This window comes from Podarcis erhardii (genome assembly GCF_964252035.2).
Source record: "Podarcis erhardii genome assembly, chromosome: 6".
Taxonomy (NCBI): Eukaryota; Metazoa; Chordata; class Lepidosauria; order Squamata; family Lacertidae; genus Podarcis; species Podarcis erhardii.
This window is the reverse complement of record NC_138510.1, coordinates 18,081,075-18,107,776: the sequence shown is the minus strand read 5'-3', so window position 1 is coordinate 18,107,776 and position 26,702 is coordinate 18,081,075.

The following is a 26,702-nucleotide window of genomic DNA, read 5'->3' as shown; positions in this document are numbered from 1 at the left end:
GGTGGCAAAATGCACACAGAGCAAATATAAGACAGCTGTACTTTGATTCAGCATGGTCGCTTCGCCCTTACAGAACTCATGATTCATTATCTCCACTGCCTTGTAGAACTTTTCCTAGTTAATTTTTGCTCTTCAGCATTGATAGCAAAAGTTCTTCGTAGTGGCTGGCTGGCAATTTCCCGTCTTCTTTTCAAAGTTAGAGATTCAATCATGTATACATTCGACTTCGATGTCTTGGTGATGCAATCAGTGTCAGCTGGGAATGCCACAAAACCTTCTCTCTAGTCTGGTAGGATAATTCACACTCCCTGAACAAGGTCTGTCATAATGAAATCTCCTCGCTATCATGAATTTGCCCAGAATGCACTTTGTGACAATTAACTTAGTTGGCTAATCTTGTATTTCAGTTTCTTTTATTTTAAAGAAAATTCTATATGTATGGCATATATGTATGTATGGCATAGGGAATCTTTTTCATTCCATGTACCAAATTCTTTCTTTTGAGCCATGTTCAGGAACCACATTCCTGTGGTGGGTAGGGCCACAGCAAATGTGTGCAAAGGAAAATACCTGAGACATTTTTTAAAAGTAGGCTAAGGGCCGGCTCAAGACATTTTGGCACCTGAGGTGGACCTCAAAATGGTGTCCCACCTCCCTGCCAGGGAAGAAGGAGTGAGGAAAGATCTACGTCAGGAACAAGGGGATGGACAAAGATCAACATCGGGATCTAATGCTCCTGTGAATCCTGCCACCTGAAGCTGTTATCTCACCTTGCCTCATAGGTGGGCTTTCTCTGAATAAAGATCTACATCGGGATCTGCTGCCCCTGTGGATTCTGTCGCCTGAGACTTTTGCCTCACCTTGCTTCATAGGTGGGATGGCCCTGAGTAGGCTACATTCCAAACCATGCAATAGGCAGAGGTTTCTATCCAGTCACACCTCACACCCCTCTTCATCCTTCAACCAGACAAACAAGAGATATTGTCAGAGTTCAATGACACATTCCAGCTAAGCCAAAACAGGGTTGGTGAGGAGGTTTGGCCTCAGGAGCAGGCATGGCCAGAAGCCTCCCACCCCTGATCTACATCTACATTTTTTTTATCTGGACTTAGTCATACATGTTGTTTAGTCATCTAGTCGTGTCCGACTCTTCGTGACCCCATGGACCAGAGCATGCCAGGCACTTCTGTCTTCCACTGCCTCCCGCAGTTTGGTCAAATTCATGCTGGTAGCTTCAAGAACACTATCCAACCATCTTGTCCTCTGTCGTCCCTTCTCCTTGTGCCCTCCATCTTTCCCAACATCAGGGTCTTTTCCAGGGAGTCTTCTCTTCTCATGAGGTGGCCAAAGTATTGGAGCCTCAGCTTCAGGATCTGTCCTTCCAGTGAGCACTCAGGGCTGATTTCCTTAAGAATGGATAGTCATACATAGAGTAGATCAATTTAAATCAATTGGACTGACTTAAATCCTATTAATTTCAGTGGATCTGCTCTGGCTAAGTCTAGATGCATCCTATAATCTTGCCTTCATATTTTGTATCAGTTGGTGGTGTAGAAAAATTTCTGCAAATAAAGAAACCCTGAACAATTGCTATGGAAACCCTGGGAAAAGGATTCTGGGACATGTTTTAGGAGGTACCCTCATCTTACACAGAGCACTAGTAGGCCTCACCATTGCCCCACTTGAACTGAGAACATGACTGAGAATATTATTGAAAACAACTGTTCTAGGGCAGTGTTCTTCAACCATAGATGCTTCTTCTTCTGGACATCATTCATACAAGAAATATGCAAAATAACTAAGCAAGTCTTAGAAATCACGCCAAAACTGGCCCTACTAAACATCTTCCAAGATAATAATGCCCACTCACAGCACAAAGAGCCCATAACACAGCTACTCTCAGCAGCCAGAAGCATCATAGCCAGACACTGGAGAGACATGTCAGGAGTATAGCATAGACCAATGGTATCCAATAGTATGGGAAACAGCCTTACTAGAAAAACTAACCAATAAACTGAAACGGACATGGGGACAAATAGAAGAAGACGCATTCACCCTGATATGATTCCCCTTTATCACATACAGTGGTACCTCGGGTTACAGACGCTTCAGGTTACAAACGCTTCAGATTACAGACTCCGCTAACCCATAAATAGTACCTCGGGTTAAGAACTTTGCTTCAGGATGAGAACAGAAATTGCGTGGCAGCAGCATGGCAGTGGTGTGAGGCCCCATTATCTAAAGTGGTACCTCAGGTTAATATCAGTTTCAGGTTAAGAACGGACCTCCAGAACGAATTAAGTTCTTAACCCGAGGTACTGTACATAGCCTAACAAGACAACAACAAGAATCCGCCAACAGCATACGAATCAATATGGCTGACCTGACCTGACCCAAACCCAAACACCCACCCACCCAGCCACCCACCCACACCACTCACACACAAAAACAAATTTCACTACAGCCAATCAAAGACAACCAACCACACCCTAGGCCACACACCCAACCTCTCTCACCACCAAAGAAATACAACAAGCGAATAGTAAAGAGAATCCACACAAGTGACGCTGACACAAAACCCCACACATACACTAAGTAGAAGAATTGAAGCATTGCCATCTGACCCCACCCCACTCACCATACCCCTCCCCCTCTTTCCCCCTTTTCTTCCTAACCTAACATTGTATGGAGCACTAATGTCTTACAACAATGAGCACTCACACTTTACATTATGGGTGCCCTTCGCCGGATCGTGCGTGGTGCTACAGTTCCCAGGGCACTTGCTGGCAAACAGGGTCTGGCTTGCCTCTCAGTGTTAATTTTTGGAGGTTCATGACCAGCCTCAGTAATCAAGTTTTTTGCTGGGAGGTGGGGCCAGCCCCATTTATAAATAGGGGATGGAGCTGACAATAGCTAGGCAGTCGGCTCTGGAGATTCACCCTCCCTCCCCTCCCTTTGTTTAATGTTTTCTTCTTTGCAGGTTAACTTTTTCTTCCTGTTTAGCGGGCGCTGCTACGGTCTTTGACTGGTTACTGTTGAAGGACGGGGAATAAATTTCCCTGCATTGGCAGGTTTTGTCTTCCCCATAGCAATTTGCCACAACTTTGGCGGTTATGGCCTTGGGTGGAATCCTTTTCTTCCCTATATGGCGGGTGTGTGTGTGTGTGTGTGTGTGTGTGTGTGAAGTGGTGACTCAGCCCCCCATGCGACGGCGATTCCAGGGTCCCCTCTTGAAGGGGTTATATATATGGTGTCACTGGCCATACACTGAATAATAATAATAATAATAATAATTAATAAATTTTTTTATTTATATCCCGCCCTCCCCAGCTGAAGCCGGGCTCAGGGCGGCTAACAACAATAAAACAGTACAAAAGTACAGCACAAACAACACTCTAAAACCATTAATTATAAAATTAATTCAAATCAAGCCACTGGCAACCATTGGGCCAGAGCTCCGCAAAGATTGCCGAGGGAGGGAGTCAGGCTGTGCCCTGGCCAAAGGCCTGGTGGAACAGCTCTGTCTTGCAGGCCCTGCGGAAAGATGTCAAGTCCCGCAGGGCCCTAGTCTCTTGTGACACAGTGTTCTACCAGATCGGAGCCACAGCCGAAAAAGCCCTGGCTCTAGTTGAGGCCAGCCTAACTTCTCTGTGGCCCGGGACATTCAAGATGTTTTTATTTGAAGACTGTAAGTTTCTCTGTGGGGCATACCAGGAGAGGCGGTCCCGTAGGTACGAGGATCCTAGGCCATATAGGGCTTTAAATGTTAAAACCAGCACCTTAAACCTGATCCTGTACTCCACCAGGAGCCAGTGCAGCTGGTATAGCACCAGGTGAATGTGATCTCAAAGCGAAGACCCCGTAAGGAGTCTCACTGCAGCATTCTGCACCCGCTGGAGTTTCTGGGTCAGTCTCAAGGGCAGCCCCACGTAGAGCGAGTTACAATAATCCAGTCTGGAGGTGACCGTCGCGTGAATCACAGTGGCTAGGTCAGGGCGAGAGAGGTAAGGAGCCAACTGCTTAGCTTGGTGGAGGTGGAAAAATGCCGCCTTTGTTATAGCTGCAATCTGCGCCTCCATGGAAAGGGAGGTGTCAAAGATTACACCCAAACTCTTAATGGACGGTGCTGGCACTAACTGCGCCCCCGCAAGAGATGGGAGTTGCCCTCCCAATCCTATATCATCCCGTCCCAGCCACAGGACCTCTGTCTTCGAAGGATTTAGCTTCAACCGGCTCCCACGTAACCATCCAGCCACAGTTTCCAAACATCTGGTCAGTGTGTCTGGGGCCGAGTCAGGATGGCCATCCATCAACAGATAGAGTTGGGTGTCATCGGCATACTGATGGCAACCCAGCCCAAAACTCCGGACAAGCTGGGCGAGGGGGCGCATAAAGATGTTAAAAAGCATCGGGGAGAGAATCGCACCCTGAGGCACTCCACACACCAAGGAGTGGCGCGATGACAATTCCCCCCCAAGCACCACCCTCTGTCCCCGACCAGAGAGAAACGAGCGCAGCCATTGAAAGACTGTGCCCTGGATCCCCACGTCAGCAAGGCGGTGGTCCAGGAGTTCGTGATCGACCATGTCGAAAGCTGCTGACAGATCTAGAAGAATCAGCAGCCCCAACCCGCCTCAATCCAGCTGTCTACGAAGATCATCTGTTAGGGCAACCAGAGCCGTCTCGGTCCCATGACCAGCATGGAAGCCAGACTGGAATGGATCCAGAGCTGATGTTTCATCCAGAAACCCACCAAGCTGTTCAGCAACCGTTCTCTCAATCACCTTACCCAGGAACGGAAGATTCGAAACCGGGCGGTAATTGGATAGGTCTATAGGATCTAATGATGTTTTCTTTAAGAGCGGGCGCACCACTGCCTCCTTCAGTTCCCCTGGGAATGTCCCCGTACCAAGGGACAAATTGGCTGTAATCAGCCAAGACGGGCACGGGTCGAGAGGACAGGTGGTGGGCTTTCCAGCTCGGAGGAGTCTGTCCACATCGGCTGGGGATATCTGGTTGAAGTGGTCCAATACTGGACCTGAGGACAGTCGAGGGGCCTCCAGTTCCTTTATTGTATCCAAATTGGCAGGGAGGTCATGGCGGAGCAACAAGACCTTCTCCGCAAAAAAACTCGCAAATGCCTCACAGCTGTGTGTCAAATTGTTATTTAAATTTGGCTGTCCCTCAAGGGACGTTAAAGACCTAATTATACTAAATAATTGCGCCGGGCGAGAGCTAGCGGATGCAATGGAGGCCGAGAAGTAAGACTTTTTAGCAGCCTTCACTGCCATCTTGTAGGTTTTCATAAAAGCCCTATAAGATGTTCTTGAGGCTCCGTCACGGGCACCCCGCCATACTCGCTCTAGCCGTCTGAGGTCCCGCTTCATTTTCCGGAGCTCCTCGGTAAACCAGGGAGCCCAGTTTCTGCGGGGTCGCAGAGGGCGCTTAGGTGCGATCTCATCGATGGCTGCCAGGAGCTGGATATTCTAGCCCTCAACAAGCTCAGTCAATGAGTCGCCAGGGGGAGCAAGGTCCCACAAGGCTTGGCGGAATCTATCAGGGTCCATCAGCCTCTGCGGGCGAGCCCAAATCGGCTCACCACCTAAGCAGGGTGGGGGTGGAAAGTCAATTCTAGCTTTCAGAGCGTAGTGATCAGACCATGGCACCTTCATCGAAGGAGACATGATCACATCTATACCTACGCCAAAGATAAAATCCAGCGTGTAGCCTGCTTGATGTGTGGGGCCCGAAACAAACTGGGAGAGCCCTAGTGTCGCCATGGAAGACACCAGGTCCAGAGCCTGTGAGGAGGGAGTGGCATCAGCATGGATGTTGAAGTCCCCCAATACCAATAGGTTAGGGAACTCCAAGGCCCAGCCAGCCACCACCTCCAATATGCCTGACAGGGTGGCTGCTGGTGCGCTAGGTGGCCGGTACACCAGCCAGACAGCCAAGCTCTCCTCAGAGCCCCACACTAGGCCAACACATTCAATGCCAGGGATCGATGCTGATGTTAGAGCCCTGAAAGGACAATCTTCCCGGATTAATAATGCCACCCCTCCCCCCAGCCCACAGTCCGCGACTGGTGGAGGATGGAGAAACCCGGGGGCGCCATCTCTTGTAAGGTAACTGTTGCCCCTTCGCGCACCCAGGTCTCCGTCACACAAGCCAGGTTGACCCCCTGCGAGGTAAAGAAATCTCGCAGGGTGGCGGTTTTGCTGCCTATAGACCCGGCATTGCACAGCACCAGTGACGGAGGTGAGTAATCCTTGCTCACCCTACCCTCGTCCCTCGGGATGAGGCGCAGATTGGAAGGGGTACGAGCATATCCATATCTCGATCCCCTTCGCCTATAACATCTGCCTCCCTCGCCCCTCCATGGTAACAATCCCAAGCCTCATAGTAGCCTCCATTGATGGCAATTAATGTTATTCCTTCACAGCCTAAAACAATAAAACAATAAAACCTTAAAACAATAAAAACAAAAAACAAAAACAACCCAGAAAACAATAAAACAATACAAATAAAAACTGCAAAAATTACAAATTCATCAAAATCTAACAAATTCCCCAGCCCAACCAAACATCCATCCCACCCCCATATATAAAAAATCTAAAGGGAAAGGAAAATTTTAAAACATGTTAAAAAGAACACTGCACCCCTCCGGGTCCTCCTGGGCAGTAGCAGCATCAGTGGCAACAACCGTCCTTGTGAGGCCCCACCTGGGCCAGATAGTAAGTGGCAGGAGCAGTCCTTGTGAGGCCTGTCAGGCCCCGCACTGGGCCAGGTGATAAGTGGCAGGAAGGAGCAGGGCCCTCAGGCACTCACATCTTCCCTGAGACCATTCTCTTCATCACAACTGGTGGCCGGATGACTCTTGGTGCCGTTCACCTGCTTGGGCATTTTTTCCCTTCTCATTTTGGGAGGCTTTGAAAGGTCGTCAGTGAACTACTCTGTGTGAGGGGATATGGGCTGAGCTGCCTGCTAGACTTAATGTCTTGCAGAGCACCCCCATATCCTATTTACCCTGATGAGCCCCAGTCCCGCCCCCCGGCTGCGGGGCTGGGAGGGATACACCCCCAAGGCCTAAGCCAAGGTCTTCCTACGTTCAGAAGTTGTGGCCTAATTTTAGTTCCATATAAATTCAGAGTCTTTATTCCTTCCTTATGATCCCTGAAGGCTAGGGCTGTCACCACCTAGTCATGCAAATGTAACTGATCTGTAGAAAATGCAACTTGAAAAAAGAGACAATGCACGTATTTTTGTAAATGAAGAAATCTTTAATAAAAAATATATTTAAAAAACACACATAGATGCTGCTGAACTACAACTCCCATCTTCCCCAGCCTCTGGCCCTTGTCTGGAGATCCAAGGTTGCATAAAGCTATTCTAGGGTTTCATTTTTTTTTCCTGGCTCCTTTTACTTTGACTCTAATTGTGCAACAACTAGGCTGCTTAAATCTCACTTCAGTGGAGTTTAGGCTGCAATCCTAACCATCCAGACTTGCTTGGGAATAAGCCCCGTTGACCTCAGGAGAGCTTAGTTATGCGTAGACATGTGCTCAGTTGCAACACTACAGGATCGAAACATTTCTGTCTTCTAAGAGACAGCATGTGAGACATGCAGCCCTCATTCCTTCTGCTGCAAGAGTTGCCCTTCTTTACTTTGAACAGAGATATTCCAGCCCATCTGGAGATAAAACATTTAAGAACAACATGAAATTTGGAAGTTCAAACTGAAAACAAAAAAATGCATAAGTCTCATATTCCTCCCCCGCACAATAACTACACATAGATGTGTTGTCCTTATGCCAACTTTTGCCTATTAGTATATTAGTAACCAATGTAAGATAGAAACAATTATTATATGCAGTTTATAAGTTTAGGTGATTTCCCCGTTTTTTCATGTAACATGAGAACTAGAGGACATCAGATGCCCGAAAAACCTCTTTGATTAAGTATTCAGAGGAACCAAGCCTGCCTCTCTCTTTTTTTCAAGTAGCAATTTACGGCTGCAAAAATGTTGCTGCAAATTTTGAATTGGCAAAATGCACTGCAGGTATAAATCAGAACCCTCTCACTGCTAAGTATTGCATATAATTTGTGCACACTGTCACAGTGTTCGAGGTGCAGCAAGTAACTAAATCATGCTATATTAACAATGTGCGAACTGCTTTCAGAAATCCCCAAATCGGCAACCACAGTTAATATAAAGGAAAATTCAGGCTGATATACCATATATCTCCATTTATTGCATAGGCATTCCATATGGGTGCTTGTGAATCAGTTGAAGCTCAACAATAACAAAACTGAACCAAAGCAGCAGTTCCATTCATTATTTAGTGCCTGCCCCCCCCCCAGTTTCTCATGGCCATTAATTTCCATGGGTCTACTCGTGAGAAGAGCCTGGTTGGATACAATGCTCAAGGCAGTGTACATACCCCCTCATGTTTTCCTTACAGTAATCCTGTTTCCTGTGCTAGTCACAGAAGATTGTGAACATAATACATATATGTACATATACTGTATGCACATGCGTCATCTATCTCTCCTTCCATCCATTCCAGCTTTCCCTTCCTTTCTTCCAAGGACCTCAAGTTGGCATACAAAATCCTCTGTTCTTTTATCCTCCCAGTAACCCTCAGAAATAGGATAGGGAGGGAGCCAGTGATAAGCTTCTTGGCAGGTTGGGAATCTGAACCTGGGTCTCCCCAGTCCAGCACTCTAACCATTACACCACACTACCTTAAAAATGTGGAACCCTGGATTTTTGAGACCACAGTTGTCTCTGTTGCTAGTTGAAGTCAGTAGGCATATTCTAACACCGATTTAAGAATGCAAAATTGGGGGGGGGGTGCAGGGAAGCAATGGTTTTAAAGCTTTGGATCGTGGCCAGGAATATTACTGTCTCAAAATAGTATCGGAGAAGCAAGCCATTTTGGCACAACAGACACAGGAATCAAATGAATACGGCATAAATAAAATGCTTTGCAAGTGCATTATACTGCACGTTTTCAAAGGTTTTCTTTGAGGCTTCGCCACAAGAACTGGGAGACAAGCATCTTAATCTCTCCCTGTTTTTTCTTCCCCCTTATCTGTCTCAAAGTCACAGCAGTGCTTCAACTTGCCATCTCCTCTTTTATAACTGATCTCGTAATAAGTCACTCCGAGATGAGTGTAATCATACTACAATGTGCAGTTAGGATAATGGACGGCTTGGGCTCTATCACTTCTCTGCATCTTGAGGATTTCGAGGTATGCCTTGGAGGAATGCATTAGATGCTATGGTTAATTAACTAATTTACTCAATCAAGTTTAACAGTGGTTTTAACTTTAATGGCGCCATTACATTTTAATATGAAAATAACAGGCTGTGTTTCTGGCAGTCCCCACAGCCCGCCTCCCCTGTACCATCCACTTAACAATTTGATTCTGATTTGTGAGCCTTTACACCCATTTATAATGTCAAGTGCTTGTAATACAATATACCTCCCGAATCCATTACTGGTGTGGACCTTCTGGAAATGGATGCTGAAGTTTTATGACAGGTTCTCGACACTGTGTGTTCAGGGGGGCAAGGGTTAGAATACCTCACTGGGAGATGGTGTTGCAATTGCACAGAGGACTCAAGGCACGGAACTTTATCCCTGGGTTGTGAGAAGACTCACCCACCTTCAACTGTCTTGTACCCTTGCAGAAGAATGGAAGAAGAGGACAACTTCAGGAGACATCAGAGGCCGCATGAAATGAGGTTGGGGGCCAGAGGTTGCCCATCTGTGGCTTAGGAGCAGGGTATGGGGAGCAAAGAGGGAAATAATTTGGGGTTTTCTTTCAAAATCAGGGTGGGGAACATGTGGCTCTCCAGATGTTGCATTTTAATGAATACTTATCCCTAATATATGCATATCTGTACACATTAATTGGCCAAAGAACTGCACCACAAAATTCCGAGACGTGTAGCTTTTAAAGGATAAACATGTTTTGGTTTATGCATGAGTTCAAAAAGTGGAAATCAAGGCCATTTCTCATTAAAATACAAACAAAACCCAATTCATCCCCCATCCTTACTCCACATAACTATACAGGAAATTATGTATAGTCAAGGAAATGCCCCTGATGCCTTTGGAGTCACCCAAACAGAAGTCCTCAAAGATAATTAGTGAGTGAGTCCTCTGAAATGGCACGGACATGATGTTTTTGAAGCAAGTTTGAAACAAAAAGAATGTGTGCCCATGTGTTGTTTGGTATTACAAATCAGGAAATATGTTATTCTCATTGAAGAGCAACTTTGATCTAGCCACTTAAGAACGTAAGAGCCTGCTGGATCAGGCCAATAGTCCAGCGCACTGTTCTTCAGATGCCTGTGGGGAACCTGTGAGCAGGACCCAAGCACAAGAGCACCCTTCCACTCAATGGTTTTCAGCAACTGGTATTCAGAAGCATTCATGGGGCGCCATGGCTTAGTTGGTCAAAGCACCTGTCTAGTAAACAGGAGATCCTGGGTTCAAATCCCAGTGGTGCCTTCGTGTTTCCGAATTGATTCTTTTTTTAACAGCCAGTGTGGTGTAGTGGTTAAGAGTGGTGGACTTGTAATCTGGTGAAGCGGGTTAGATTCCCTGCTCCTCCACATGCAGCTGCTGGGTGACCTTGGGCCAGTCACACTTCTTTGAAGTCTCTCAGCCCCACTCACCTCACAGAGTGTTTGTTGTGGGGGAGGAAGGGAAAGGAGATTGTTAGCCACTTTGAGACTCCTTCGAGTAGTGATAAAGCGGGATATCAAATCCAAACTCTTCTTCTTCATGCCTCTGACCGCTTGGAACTGAACTACTTACCAGCAATTTACCCACCCCATAAACGTCATGCTGTGCCAAATCAGTCATTTTGCAGACAATGCTTTTTTGTTTTGTTTTGTCCAGCACAGAATCGCAGAGTACTAGAGCTGGAAGTGACCCCATCTAGTCCAACCCCTTGAAGTGCACGAATCTTTTGGCCCAATGTAGGGCTCGAACCCACAACTCTGAGATTAAAAGTCTCGGGCTCTATCAACTGAGCTATACACAAAGACACCGTTCCCTAAAGGAGTAGATAGAATGCTTAGGATCTCCCATTTCGACTGCAAATATTCTGGGGAAGAAGATCCAGTACTGAGAGCAGACAGGGGATGTGTAAACTCAAGAACAAAACCTTGGTTACAGCTTGTGGTTTGTCCAGAGCGACTCAAACCACAAGCCTGGGTTCAGATGACGAACCGTGGCTTAGCTCACAGCAGCAGGACTGGGAGAAGAGCACAGCAGCTGGTCTCTCCCAGACCCTTAAGGCTTACAGATTCACACGTAGCCATGGTTTGACTTAGTGCTACAGGTGAATCAGTTCATTGACCTGCCCAAGGAGAACTGTGAGCTTCATAGCTGTATTTGTCCCTGGTCTCACTGCATCCAAATGCAGGCCCCCTAGCCACTGTGCCACTCCAGTTTTTCAGAGCTGCTTGCGCCTAACTTCTCCTGTGTCATGGTTTGTGACAGCACGATCTTTGTAAAGCAATTTTAGCATGTGATGTCTTCTTGCTTGACATATCAGGTGTGCAGCCCCAGAGCCTGCCTTTGAAATATACCAACCTAATCATTCCATACTCTGATCCTTAACTGGATGTGCTTAGCTTTGGCGTATCCATCCCACTGAGCTGTCTCCTCTTGTCTATTTGTGTCTATTTCATTCTTCATGGAGCCATTAGAACACACTGGTGGTCACTTCTTGTTAGAAGAATATGCTGTGTCCATCTCTCTGCTTTCAGAACATTTATCGTTTCTGTCGCATTGTCCTGTTCCACACATCCTCATTATAGGTAGCTTCTGTCTTCTTCTTTTTTTGTCATACTCAGCAGTGAAATGCCCTCAAATGATGCTTGGCTTCATTATGACTTCTTCCTTTATTTTGATCTCCAATCCTTATTGAAAAAAGCATTTCCATCTTGTGGAAATAATTATCAGGAGATGGGGAGAAACATAAAATTCCATTTGTTGCCTGAAGATATTCATAGAGCAACCTGAGCATCAGTTATGGTGAATTGTATTGTGTATCTTAGCAGGATGTTAAAGCAATAACATTCATATTTTTGTTCCAGTCTGTCTTAAGTTTCTTTAACTTGTGATTGCAGGGGTCATTTTGCATTTCTTTATTCCAGTCATTTAAAAGTGATTCACAGAACCATAGAATTTGGAAGGGACCCCAAGGGTCATCAAGTCCAAACTCCTGCAATGCTAGAATCTCAACCGTCCATGACAGATGGCCATCCAACCTCTGCTTAAAAACCTCCAAGGAAGAAGAGCCCACAGCCTCTCAAAGGAGTCCATTCCATTGTCAAACAGCTCTTTCCATCAGAAAGTTCTTCCTGATGTTTAGTCGGAATCTTGTAATTTGAATCCATTGGTTTGGGCTGTACCTTCCAGAGCAGGAGAAAACAACCTTTCTTCATCTTCCATGTGACAGCCCTTCAGATATCTGAAGATGGCTATCTTGGTCTCCTTTTCTCTAGGCTAAACATACCAAAGTCCCTCAATCATTTCTCATAAGGCTAGGTTTCCGCACCCTCTATTGTCTTGGTCCTTCTCCTCTGCATACTTTCCAGCTTCTCAATATCCTTCTTAAATTGTGGCACCCAGAACTGGACACAGTACTCCAGGTGGGGTTTAACCGAGCCAGAATACAGCGGTACTATTACTTCTATTATGTTAACGTTTGATCCATTGCTACTAAACAATATTAAAAGCCACTTTTGCGAATGAGCAGGAAGTGTATTCATCAGATCTTCAGATGACACAAAACTGGGGTGGAACGCAAAATGTTAAAAGAGTAAATTGGAATTTTAAAAGTCCTGGCTAAATTGTAGCACTGGGCTACAGCCAAGAGAATAAAAATTAAGGATGACCAGTATGATATATTATACTTAGGAAAGGAAAACCATATGTGCAGATACAAAACTATGGTTAACTGGCTAGGCAGATAGAGGTGTTACAGTAACTTGCCAACTGAGTCAACAATGGGAAATGGTAAAAAAATAAAAAGGGGGAGGGTTGCAAATGCTATTTTGGGATCCATTTGCAGAAACAGCATATACAAGAAATGGAACATGATAGCTCCTGTGCTCGGCATTGTTCAGTTTTTGACTCATAATAAGAAAAAGGTTTATATATTTGAAAATGGTTCAGGGGAGACTAGCAGATATGATAAATGGTTTAGGAAGAATAACATATAAGAAAGTGTTGAATGAACTGTGTATGTTTAGTCTCAAGCAGAGAAGACTTTTGAAGTGATAGGAGGAATGATGATCCTTCACAAAAAAGTCTTTTTAAAAAGTTGCTATTAAAAAAAAAGACACCGATTGAATCACGGGTTCTTAGCCAAGTCTATACAAACAGCAGATGATATGGTAAAAGTATAGTACTGTTTTACCCTCTTTTAGTTGAGAATTTGGGAACAGGCTGCGGCTCAGTGGTAGAGCATCTGCTTTGCATCCCAAAAGTCCCAGATTCAATCTCTGACATTTCCAGGTAGCGCTGGGACAGAGCCCTGCCTGAGACCCCAGAGAACTGCTGCCAATTGTATAGAAATGATAGAGCCACATGGACCAATATTTTGACGCAGTATGAGGCAATGTCCTGCGATGCTAATCAGCTTTCTGCAACCTGGTACCTTCTAGGTCTTTAGGACTACAACGCCCATCAGAAACCTGTGTGTGTTTCTTTCCACTAAACATTCCTCTAAAATGCTGCAGCCTTTCCAGTTCCCAGCACCTTCAGACCTGATAAAAAGCTCATGGGAGGAGTTACCTGAGCTTTAATAGAAGCATGAGAAGCCAGGAAGGCTGGCTATGAAACCTCAGGGAGGGAGGGACGGGGAGAGAGGGAGTGATTGTAATTAAAAAGTCCTTTAACAATAAAGTGCTATCAGGCATATGGTAGGCAGCTTCCCCTAGCTTCCTGCACTTATGGTAAATCCCAGCTGAAATATAATGAAATACCATTTCCTGGAAGACTGAGCACCCAGGAAGGCTGCAGGATGCAGATCACCAGAGAAATGATCTGAAATATGAAAGGACAGTCACAAACCTCCTCAACCACCTTGAATGTTGTTAGCACAGCCCTGATAACATTTTACTAAGAGGAAACTGGACAAAACAGTGTGTAATCTGAGAAGAAAGAAACAGAGAGGTTTTGTCCTTCTTGGTTCAGGCCTTGTACATAGCGGGGAGCCATTCAAGTAACTAAATATACAGAGCAAAGTTCTCTCAGAACCTCACAGCCAACCCAAGCATATGTCAGATCAGTAAACCTCATGCCACTTTGCCTGGTTGCCAAGCTACACCTTTATCCTCCCTCTTGGGTAGTTGACTAACACCAAGCATAGAATTAACCCTCAAGTCACACACAGAATGATCTCTGCTTTTGCATTCCCAGCAAAAGTAGGATGCCCCACTCATGAGCACTATCCTATTTGATAAGTTTTGAATGCAGTTTCTTTTTCATTGATGATCAAGGGGGAAATGTGGAAGGATTTTTCAACACAGCAATAGCTGTGAATGTTACCGGCCCTTTTTTTTTATAGGCATGTTGTCATAATGTGTGTACTGAGAAGTGTCAGGAACCCATGATCTTGCCAGGGAGCTTTCATTCTCCTTTTTTCAGTTCGTGTCAACTTCTGATTCAGCTCTTTAATATCTAAGCAAATTAGAGATTGAAGTGATCTGAGGGTTTGTTATCCCAGAAGAACTGACTGCATAAAATGTCACAATCTGTTCCATGCCAGAAAGCCCACCAGGGTTGGTTTCCCATCAGCTTCCATGTCTGGTGCCCATGATAGTGCTGTGGCCAATATCACATCCATCCACTCTTTGAAGTTGGTGGGAAAACAGAACATGTCATTTTCTAGGAATGAACTCTTGGCATCTTTTACGTGCCGTGAATTAATTTGATTAAAGGAAGAAAAGGAAAGAGAACCCAAAGCAAACAAAACAAAGCAAATCCTGCTCCTCTGGTTACTGTTACCGTTCTCCTTACAAAGATCTACAAGTCATGTTGCATTTGTGAAAGGCTCTTTAAATGCAGATCTGTGGACCTGCACAAGAGCAGGCCCATATTCACAGAAAGAGCTACAGTAATAGCAAAATCCTCACATTTTATTTTTAAAAGCCTTTCCAGAACTGATTTGTGTTTGAGATGATTTACAAAATACAAATAGGTTTTGGCAGACACCAACTTAAATTGACTGCTCTCGATCACAAATTAATATTAACCAGAGCTTGTCAGTTGCTAAATATTTATTTTAGGGATACATCCAGCCTTTGCTTTCATGAAGGTTAAGCTGTAATCTTTGGCTTGTCAGTTCCAGGATATAGAAGTGGATAAATCACGCACTCTTGAACTGATAGATGTCAGAACTGCTGTATACAAATGGAGGGAGATGTCAATGAACACCCCAGTTTACGTTACATTTACTATAAACATTGACATTCCTTTGCACTGAGACCATTTGCTGGCTAAGCAGTCACAGCTTCTCCAGCTTTGATGCTTTTTGTGCTCAATCAGGTTCTAATGATTTCGGATGCTTGCAATTAATGAAGCATTAGATTAATTGGTTGAGTACAGTGAAACGGGCTTTGGAATTGGGTCAGAACCACAGACAACCTATTACACAAAGTGACAGTAATCACCGGAGGCAAAACAGTGAGAAAATGAATTAATGATTTTACTCACTTCACCCTCTCATACTGGGCAAAATTTTGCAGTTGTCCAGCATTTGCACCCAGCACAACTGGGGAGCAATAGAGGAATGGAGAGGAACACCCAGGGGTATGTGAACGTCACAGTTCTGCAGAACTGCAGAAAATGTGCAGACATAGTATTGGGCACAACACTGTAAGAATCTCTGGTTTGGATTTTTAAGCACATGAAGTTTCTAGCCCTTAGAGTGCAAAGATACCCTTGAAAGTATATGCCTGGTGAAGCAGAGGAAGTACTGAATACATACAATGCAGTCACATAATATGCATGTTAAACTTACACAACTTCAATGGTGTGTGCTTGGCTGCAGCACCTGCAAAAGAGGCGAGGAACATTTGACAGCCCAACAAATTGTCGGATCTAGAGTTCTCATGAATGGAAGCCTGCTCATGGGATGCATCTGCTGGAAGAAGAGGAATATGTATTTTTTGTAAGTTCCTCCCACCTTTGTCCCCTGGTCCAGGGTTGAGGAAGCATCCAAGGCAGCACTCGGATCTTTAGGAGGAATGGAGAAATAGCAAAAATTGCAGCCCTCACTTCTGCCAGTGGGAGTTTCAGCTGGATCTCAGTTCCCCAGCTTCCCTATTCATGGAAGACTTCCACCAGTGGAAAGAGCTCTTCTGTTTGCAGAACAACAGGAAAAGGCCATAGCTCAGTGGTACAGTGTCTGCTTTGCAGACAGAAGGTCCTAGGTTCAGTCCCTGACACATCCAGGTAGAGCTGAGAATATTCTGATTCTGGAAACTTGCTACCAGACATTATAGAAAATAATGAGCTAGACGGAGCAACAACCTGAGCCAGAATAAGGCAGCTTGTTATGTTTTTATGTATGTTCCTAAAAGCTCTGGATCAAATCAAGGTAGTTTTGAGTGCTCACTGGAAGGACAGATCCTGAAGCTGAGGCCCCAATACTTTGGTCTCCTCATGAAAAGAGAAGACTCCCTGGAAAAGACCCTGATGTTGGGAAAGATTGAGGGCACAAGGAGAAGGGGACGACAGAGGACGAGATGGTTGGACAGTGTTCTCAAAGCTACCAGCATGAGTTTGACCAAACTGCGGGAGGCAGTGGAAGACAGAAGTGCCTGGCGTGCTCTGGTCCATGGGGTCACAAAGAGTCGGACATAACTAAATGACTAAACAACAAAGTTTTGATTTTTAGCTTTTGCATAAGATTCACAACCCTGCACTAAACAAATTAAACAAACAGAGGATCTTTGTTAGCATAGCTCTGTTGCATATATTATTAATTGATTAATCAATCCATTAATTAAATTTGTATACTGCTCTTCATCTGTAGATCTCAAGGCAGTTCACAGCATAAAAATACAAGATGAAAACACAAAACACAGAATAAAAACAAGAACAAAAACATTAAAACCAAGAACAAAATAGTAGGAAGAGTACAGTATTTTCCTTGGGTAAGCCAAGTCCCTCTGCTAAGTTATCTTCTGAAGCCAATGCCTCTTAAAAAAAGAAAAGAAAATCATGTACCACCCAGGGCATGATAGCGAAATGATTTACAATACTTCAGAAGCACTGGAAGGAATAAGCCCAGCATCAATATATGATCATGTAGGCTTGATAGAAACACCACAGTAGCCATCTTTTAGGAATTTTACATAAGGACATTTAGTCCCAGTTGATCGTTCAGGTTCTTCAGTTCTGACAGTGTGACGAGTTATCATGAGGAGGTGGATGGCAGTTTAGCTGCATCTGTAATTTGAAGAGAAAATTAACCCTGAGCATGCAATATCTGTTGACTGCATTCTCCCACAGAATAGGGACTCTAATCAGCTTCTCTGTCACATTGTGTGATGGGAAGAGAGCGAGTTTGCTGTGAAATCTGGTGTATTCACAGTGGCAGTGACTGCTGCAGCTTGCAACGCATAAGCATAGCAACCTTCCCTACAGATGTGTGGGATTTCAGTTTGTCACTAGTCCCAGCCACATCAGGTGTGCTGACTAGGGCTGGTGGGAGATGTAGTCCAAAACATCTGGAGGAAAGTCAATGAGATAACCCAGGTGGAGGCCAGAAAGAAATCCTGATAATACAAAACAGTATATAATATGAGGCGAAACAAACAAAGAGGTTTTGTCTTCCTTACTTTAGATCTTGTTTACAGCAGGGGAACTTTCAACCAAATGTCCAGAGGAAAATTTCCTTATAACTACACAGAAAATGGGGGCATATGCTACGTCAGCAAACATCATGCCACTCCACCTGGTTGCTAAGCAACACCTCCATTCACTCCCCCTCTTGCTAGCTGACAAACAGAATTAACCCTTTGATTGCACATGGATGATCTCTGCTGTTGCACTTCCAACACAATAGGTTGGGAACGGCTGGTGCAAAGGAACTGTGCAGTGTACTGAAAAGTGTGGAATGGACAAATAGGCAGATGTATAAACACAGTGCAAGCAAAACCAGGGTGAATGCAACAGAACCTCCCTGCAAACAAATCAGAATGAATGCTGAATAAAAACCGGCTATATTCCAAGACAGCATTTCTCAACCTTGGGTCCCCAAATGTTGTTGGACTACAATGCCTATCATCCCTAGCTGGCAGGACCAGTGGTCAGGGATGATGGGTGTTGTAGTCCAACAACATCTGGGAACCTAAGGCTGGTTTAATCTCTGCATAAGCTTTGTGCAAGCAAAACAGGTCATGTGGAAGAGTCCCAGTTTCACTCATAGATGTGACTATGTCTTGGTAACAAGGCTGCTGCCAATGGCCCAAGAACTGGGTTTCAAGCAGCAGGTTTACTCCCCGCTCCTCAAACTGTGTTCTAAATTACAGCCTGTTCTTCTCCACCAAACCTAACAGGACCCTGGCCCCACCCTGACTGCTGTTTCTTGGTCATGCAAGAGATTATATAGAGAACGATCAGTCAGCCTGCAGATGCCAGAAGGAAGGCAGTTTGCTTTTTTTTTTTAATTGTTGGACCGAGTTATCCTGCTCAAATACCCATGAGTTATTCACCAAGGTATAACTTTTATTTATGATGATTGCCCTTCTGCTGCTACACTGCTCCAGAAAATAAAATGGAACAAATTAAGAGAGGGATCCTAGAGCAAAGAAAAGGCTGGCATCTGAATTTTTGATGCAGTCTATGCATTCTCATTATAGCATTGTCTTTTTGTATTACTTTTGATTTATAATGTAATTGGGGAACTATAGAAATGTTAATGGGAATGATGCTGTTCTGAATATGACAAAGTTGTTTACTAATTATTGCCTTTAACTTGGGCTAATTTTGATAGTAGTTAAAATTGCAAGGGTTTTCTTTTTCTCCCCCCCCTTTAAAGTATCATCTGTGCTGACAACTTCTATGTTTACAATTCCCTAATTACCCCATCCCCCCTTTAAAATTAGGTATTCATAAATAATTTTATTTTATTTCTTTTAGAAAATGCTGCGGGAGGGAGGAAAGGTTGGATAGCAAACCTTAAGGCAAGCATATTTGTTCCATTAAACCTTGAGATGAGAAATTGTTGCTTGGGAGTTTATTTATTTCACAACATACAGTGTGTTGCTCATTATATTAGGGGAGATAGAGAATGCTGCAATGATTATTAGTGTGTTCAGTAATGAGATTACTGAACCATTTGCTGTTGAATTTTTTGAGATGCATAATTACAGGGCTTTATTTACAGTGGGCTGGGTTTCTTTTTCTCCCTCCCCCCTTTTTAATGATCCACATTTTTTTGTTCTTTGTCTGAAGAATAACATCCTTTCCTTTTTGAATTAATGTACAACCATTTGCATCCCTTTCTGATGCAATGAGCTGGTGGTTATGGGCAGCTTGTTTAGCGTAGGAAACTAAAGCAGTACAGGCATCAGAGAAAATACTTCGCTTGTGTAATTGGGAGAGAAGCTGGGCATATTACAGGCAGAGGGCTGCCCAGTGATGGCTGTGTTTTACTTCCATTGCTAAAGGCAATATGCCTCTGATTACCAATTGTTGGGAACCAAGTGTGGGGAGAATGTTCTTGCACCCAGATTCCACTTGCAGGTTTCCCATTGGCATTTGGATACTGGTCTATGTTGGTCTTCGTATGTTCTTTTGCACTTCACTTACTTCAAAATGCCAATAGCCACCTTTGCTGCTTTTGCAGACTCTTTTGCTCATTATGCTGTGGGACCCTGGACCTCTCCCCCAAAGCCATGCCTTGATGACTCAGCTGTCAGAAATCCCTGCCACCCTTCTGCAAATCACCAGATACCTACCACTAGATTCGAATCCACCTTCTGCCTGCCCCAGTCTCCTCTGACTGGTACCTGCCCATAGAGACATGGGTGGCGCTGTGGTATAAACCACTGAGCCTCTTGGGCTTGCCAGTTAGAAGGTCAGCAGTTCAAATCTGCGTGACGGGGTGAGGTTCCATTGCTCTGTCCCAGCTCCTGCCAACCTAGCCGTTTGAAAGCACACCAGTGCAAGTAGATAAATAGGTACTGCTGCAGCGGAAAGGTAAACGGCGTTTCTATGCATTCTGGGTTCCGTTGTGCCAGAAGTGGTTTAGTCATGCTGCCCACATGACCCGGATGAGATGAGCACCACAACCCCATAGTCACCTTTGACTGGACTTTACTGTCCAGGGGTCCTTTACCTTTTCATTTACCTGCCCATCTAGGGCTCAGATGAGGGTGTCCACTTACACATTGCCAAAGCAGAGGAAATGAATCAGTAAAAAAAAAAAAAGGACAAATGACACAAATTTCTATTAAATATGCTGTTTATTTATTTGAGGCATATCTATACTGCTCAATCAATAGCTTTCATAAACCGTATGCATAAAAATAAACCAAGAAGAGAATAATAATAATAAAATTGTCATCACCGAAGATGAACATAAAACCACACAGCACCTTAAAACGCCTGCTGGAATACAAAAGTCTTTGTCACGTGGCTGAGGTTCAGCAAGGCTAGTACCTGTCTAATCTCAGTCAGGAAGGACATTCTATAGTCTTGGCCCCACAATGCTGAATGCACAGCTATTTTAGGAAGACAAGGTATCTCCCTATAGTAGGGGATGCTTTGACCAGGTGGCCTTCTGCCTAGGTGCTAAATGTGAATGGACAACTTGAAAGCCCTTCCTGATCTCCCTTCTTATGATTATTCATTTTTAAACTAGACTTGGGCTGGGCACCCTTCACACAGATGTCCTGCTCATGGACTTCTTATATAAGGTAAAAGGTAAAAATAAAGGACCTGTGGATGGTTAAATCCAGTCAAAGGCTGGTTGTGGTGCTCATCTCGCTTTCAGGTTGAGGGAGCCGGCATTTGTCCACAGACAGCTTTCTGGGTCATGTGGCCAGCATGACTAAACCGCTTCTGGAGCAACAGGACACCGTGACTGTTATGTACTGAGTTGAATATGATTCAGAATGCAGCAGTCTGATTGGCCCTAGAACAATAGGATCCAGAATGCAGCAGTTTGATTGGTCCACAGGAGCCACCCAATCCAGCTCCAGGTGGAAGTAAATCCACCCAATCCAGCTCCAGGTGGAAGTAAATCCACAACCTGATTGGCCTACAGGTGAATCCCGGAATTAGCCAATCACATGGGGCCCATTGTGTAAATAATGTATATAAAGCAAAATAAAAAAATTCCTTCCAGTAGCACCTTAAAGACCAAGTGAGTTAGTTCTAGGTATGAGCTTTCGTGTGCATGCACACTTCTTCAGATACACTGAAACAGAAAGCAGACATCCTGGGGGAACTTCCATTCCTCCTCACCCTCCTCACCACTATGAGCTGAATAAAGAGCATGAAATCCACTCTTGACTCCGAGTATATTTCAGTGATGGAAGCCAGAGTGCACAGAAATGCTGTTTACCTTCCCGCCACAGCAGTACCTATTTATCTACTTGCACTGGTGTGCTTTTGAACTGCTAGGTTGGCAGGAGCAGGGACCGAGCAATGGGAGCTCACCCCATTGCGGGGATTCAAACCGCCGACCTTCTGATTGGCAAGCCCAAGAGGCTCAGTGGTTTAGACCACAGTGCCACCCTGTTCTTATATAGGCATCCTGTTAGCCTCTATGAGAAGAGGATGCAGCATTTGTAGCTGTCAACTTTTCCCCTTTTTAAAGGGAAATTCCCTTATTCTGAATAGGATTCCTTGCAAGAAAAGGGAAAACTTGACAGCTATGGCAGGATTAGATGGGCCTTTGGACCCATCCAGGGCTTTTCTTGTGTTCTTCAGATTCTCTTCTTACCTACCTCTTAGGCCTGATATCTTTTCACTGGAAATACCAGGGGCTGAACCTGAAACCTTCTGTATATAAAGCATCTGCTTCAACCGTGTGCTATTGCCTCTCTGCTCAAGCAAACCAGCTGCTGCTCATTTCCCCAATCTTCCTGTCATCTGTCTGCTTCTAACATCTCCTGACTTAACCCTTCTCCCCCTTTAGCCTCATCTTCACTGTCCACTTCTTTAGCAAAATACTTCCAGAGATGTTCTGCCCTCGCTTTAGTAGGTCTGCCATTTTAGTATAGCACAATAAGCAACACTGGTGAATTTCTGGAATGGTGAAATTTCCAAAAAAACAACATTTAAAATATATCTATTTGGTAAAATGGTTCCTCTTGCCAGCACCTTATTTCTTACATCTTGCTTTTAGAGATGGTTCCGAAAGTGAGCATAATTTGAAAGATTAACTTACATGTGGTTTGGCTTGAACACCAAATTCTTAAGCTTTCCAGATGTCTTCTGAGGATGAGGTAACTGAATGATACCTTTTAAAAGCAGCTTTATCTGATGACTTAAACAAATCTCTCTTTTTTTGGTGTTGTGTTTTGTTTTGTTTTTGCTCCAGATGTTGTTTTTGCATGTTGTAGCTATATGCCTATGTTTGTATGTAAAGGTAAAGGGTAAAGGGACCCCTGACCATTAGGTCCAGTCGTGGCCGACTCTGGGGTTGTGGCGCTCATCTCGCTTTATTGGCTGAGGGAGCTGGTGTACAGCTTCTGGGTCATGTGGCCAGCATGACTAAGCCGCTTCTGGCGAACCAGAGCAGCGCATAGAAACGCTGTTTACCTTCCTGCCGGAGCGGTACTTATTTATTTACTTGCACTTTGATGTGCTTTCGAACTGCTAGGTTGGCAGGAGCAGGGGACGAACAACAGGAGCTCACCCCGTCGTGGGGATTCGAACCGCCAACCTTCTGATCGGCAAGTCCAAGGCTCTGTGGTTTAACCCACAGCGCCACCCGCATCCCATGTTTGTATGTGTACAAGGAAAATTCCAACAAAAATGGAAATGGCAGCAGGAATTTCCAGTATTTGCTTATTCCTCCTATGTCCAGAATGGTAATCCAGTGAATATGATCAGTATTCGCTATTCTTGTTGCTTTCAGGCCAGAAATGATATGTAATTGATTATGTTTTTCCCTCCATTTGCATTACATTTCGTCTGCATTGAAATGAATGGGGTGGAGAAATATAATGGGAATGTTACCTTTGTAGAGTAGAGTTGGTAGAGCATGAGACTGAGTATTGGAGTCATGGGTTCAAGCCCCTGTTGGGCAAAAGATTCCTGCATTGCAGTGGGTGGACTAGATGACTCTTGCAATCCCTTCCAACTCTACAATTTTATGATTCTATGGGGTGGAATTCAACATTGCACTGTATCAAGTGTCCCATCTGTGCAAATATTGCAGCTTTCCAGATGCAAAGACCCCCCTCTCCTCCCTCTATGCAGTGTTCTGGGGGTTCTCCCAAATTTTCTGTGCCAATTTTTGGGGGTGCAGGGGGCCCACTGGAAGAGGAGGGGGAAATCACCAAGGCACAAGCATAGGTTCTTGTGCAGGCCATCGTCTGGTGGGGCTTGTTAAGTGAATCCTGCCCAAAATTAATTACATGAATTGTGTAAGTTATGTAATTTCACCACAGCAGACAGAAAGACAAATATGGCAGTTTTTGATGTAAGACGAACTGCTGTAGAATGGAAATAGTGCTGTGTGCGATGAATGCAGGGCAGAGAAGAGAAAGGTAGCCTCTTGCATTCCTAGTGTTCAGACGTGTGCATACATTTTAATGCATTGAAAACTCTTGCAGCAACTGAGTGGGAGTGCAGCTATAGATGTATATTGATGTAAAGGTAAAGGACCCCTGACCATTAGGTCAAGTCGTGACTGACTCTGGAGTTGCGACGGCTCATCTCGCTTTATTGGCCGAGGGAGCAGGCGTACAGCTTCCGGGTCATGTGGCCAGTATGACTAAGCCGCTTCTGGCGAACCAGAGCAGCGCACGAAAACGCCGTTTACCTTCCCGCTAGAGCGGTACCTATTTATCTACTTGCACTTTGACGTGCTTTCGAACTGCTAGGTTGGCAGGAGCAGGGACCGAGCAACGGGAGCTCACCCCGTCGTGGGGATTCGAACCGCCGACCTTCTGATCAGCAAGTCCTAGGCTCTGTGGTTTAACGCACTGCACCACCCGCGTCCCATATATTGCTGTATTTGTGTGCATACGAGTGAGGTCTGAATCTGTGATGTTTCTGCTGAGAAACCCAGAGTCCACGCACCACATCTGCAACGTATGCAAATCCACACGTAATTAAAAGCAAGCCCAAGTGCGAACATTGTTTTGTCTCATTTCTGTAGTGATGACAGCAGCTCTTAAGATCTTGCGCTCATGAAAAGATCTTCATCAGCCGTGATCGGAGTTTAGAAAAAGATACTCAACATAACGTCAGACCCTCAGCGTTCCTTTGTTTCAAATTGAAAATGCAATGCAGCTCTTTCCAAGAGAACTGTGAACAGCTGAGGCTAAAATATAAGGATGAAAACACCACTGGCATTTTGCAGCCTGGAGGTGAACAGAGCAGCAGAAACCAATGGGTTCAACAGAGCCTGGGTAGGTGCACCTGAGCTGTTGAATCAGGCCATAAGTGTTCCCCATCCATCTGAATAGGAATGACTTTTTTAAAAGTAAGAAGCAGAGGTGTTTGTTTGTCTTTGTTTCCAGTTGGGTATAAAGATGAAAGCAGTTACTTGACTGGCTATTTTCTACACTGCAAAACCTCTCTCCTTCTAATAGCAAACTCAGGAAGCGAGCTGAAATATACTCGGAGTCGAGTGTGGATTTCATGCTCTTTTTTCAGCTCATAGTAGTGAGGAATGAAAGTTTCCCCAAAATATCTGCTTTATATACATTATTTACACAATGGGTCGCACGTGATTGGCTTATTCTGGGATTCTCCTGTAGGCCAATCAGGTTGTGGATTCACTTCCACCTGGAGCTGGATTGGGTGGCTCCTGGGGACCAATCATACTGCTGCATTGTTCTAGGACCAATCAGACTGCTGCATTCTGAATCCTATTGTTCTAGGACCAATCAGACTGTTGCTTTTTGGATCCTTTTCAACTCAGTACTTAACACGAGCCTTGACAGAATGATAGCCAAAACAGGGTCACTGTTTCAGTTCAAATTTTGCCAGCCACGCAGTGGAGGTTTCAGCACACACATGCAAATGGATGGCTCAAGAAAATAAGCCAAGCTACAGATTATTGGTCAAGGTGCATATATGTATTAAATGTTCAAGGAACGAAGCATGTAGGAAACCCATTTTACAGATCCCTGGCAGGTGGCCACCCAGTTTCTGCTCATGTTCCTCCACTGGAGGAAAGACCAGCAGTACCTGAGGCAGACTGTTCCACTGCTAAACAGATCTTACCCAGCTCTTCTAACCATTCTGCATAGGAGCCATTTCACATCAACAGGTAGAGGGCACAACTTTGGCTAACCCTGGGCTGGAGGTACCGAACCAGAATCAAACTATTTTAAATCTGACCCCCTAAAATAAAATAAAAAAGGCTGGAAGGCTAGAGCAAAGAAGACAGTACAGCCGTACCTTGGTTTTCGAACAGCTTTGTTCCTGAACGTTTTGGCTCCCGAACGTCGCAAACCCGGAAGTGAGTGTTCCAGTTTGTGAACTATTTTTGGAAGCTGAACGTCCGACGCTGCTTCTGCGGCTTCCAATTGCTGCAGGACCTTCCTGCAGCCAATCAGAAGCCGCACTTTGGTTTTTGAACATTTTGGAAGTCAAAGGGGCTTCCAGAATGGATTCCGTTCGACTTCCAAGGTACGACTGTATAGCTAAAATCAGCAGATACCATGTGGTGCTTAGCACCTCCCATGATCTGCTCTTCAGTTGTGTGTCCACAACTTTCATTTTCAAAGCGAGGCAGATATTTTCCAAAGAAATGCAGCCTTTAATTCAAGTGTCTTTGCCTGTGTATTTCTTTATTAACATTTGTAACCGCTTCCTTTCCTGCAGTCTCATGGCAGCAATAAATGTAAGGAACAATTTTAAATAAAAAAGATTGGGATATTAAAAGCTGTACGTGTGTGCACACCGAAGCATCAAAATGGCCCTCCAAATACAATTAGCACGGGGTCCAGTGATAATTTATATCAAAGCTACTCATGACAGGTCACGAGGAAGAGGATCAGTAACACCAGTATTACAATAAATGCAATTAAACATATACAGCCTTATTCAATAACTACATCAGAAGGGCTGAATGAATGTCATTGTGGGTTGGGGAGAGAAAAATCCTGAAGTTCAATATTTATTCTTTTTATGTTTTCCTTAGCCAAATGAGGACGACAGACCTTTCAAGGTTACGGCTAAAATAACAAGGATGTCCAGTGGAATTTATCCTTGCTGGTGCTTGTGTACAGTATATATTTACACCACATGAGTGGTCCATAAATCCTCCTCATAAACGCTGTTACCTCCACCACTAGCAGTTTCTCATTTTTATGAGAATATAACTTTAAGAGGTGGTGTACGTACACATATCCTTCTCTCACACACACATAGTCCTTTAAAGACATCTGGTCCGGTGAATTGCTGGTCACGCCAAATGATGTGATTCAGGTACAGATCGTTAGAAGTGCCGCGGACAGCCCAGAC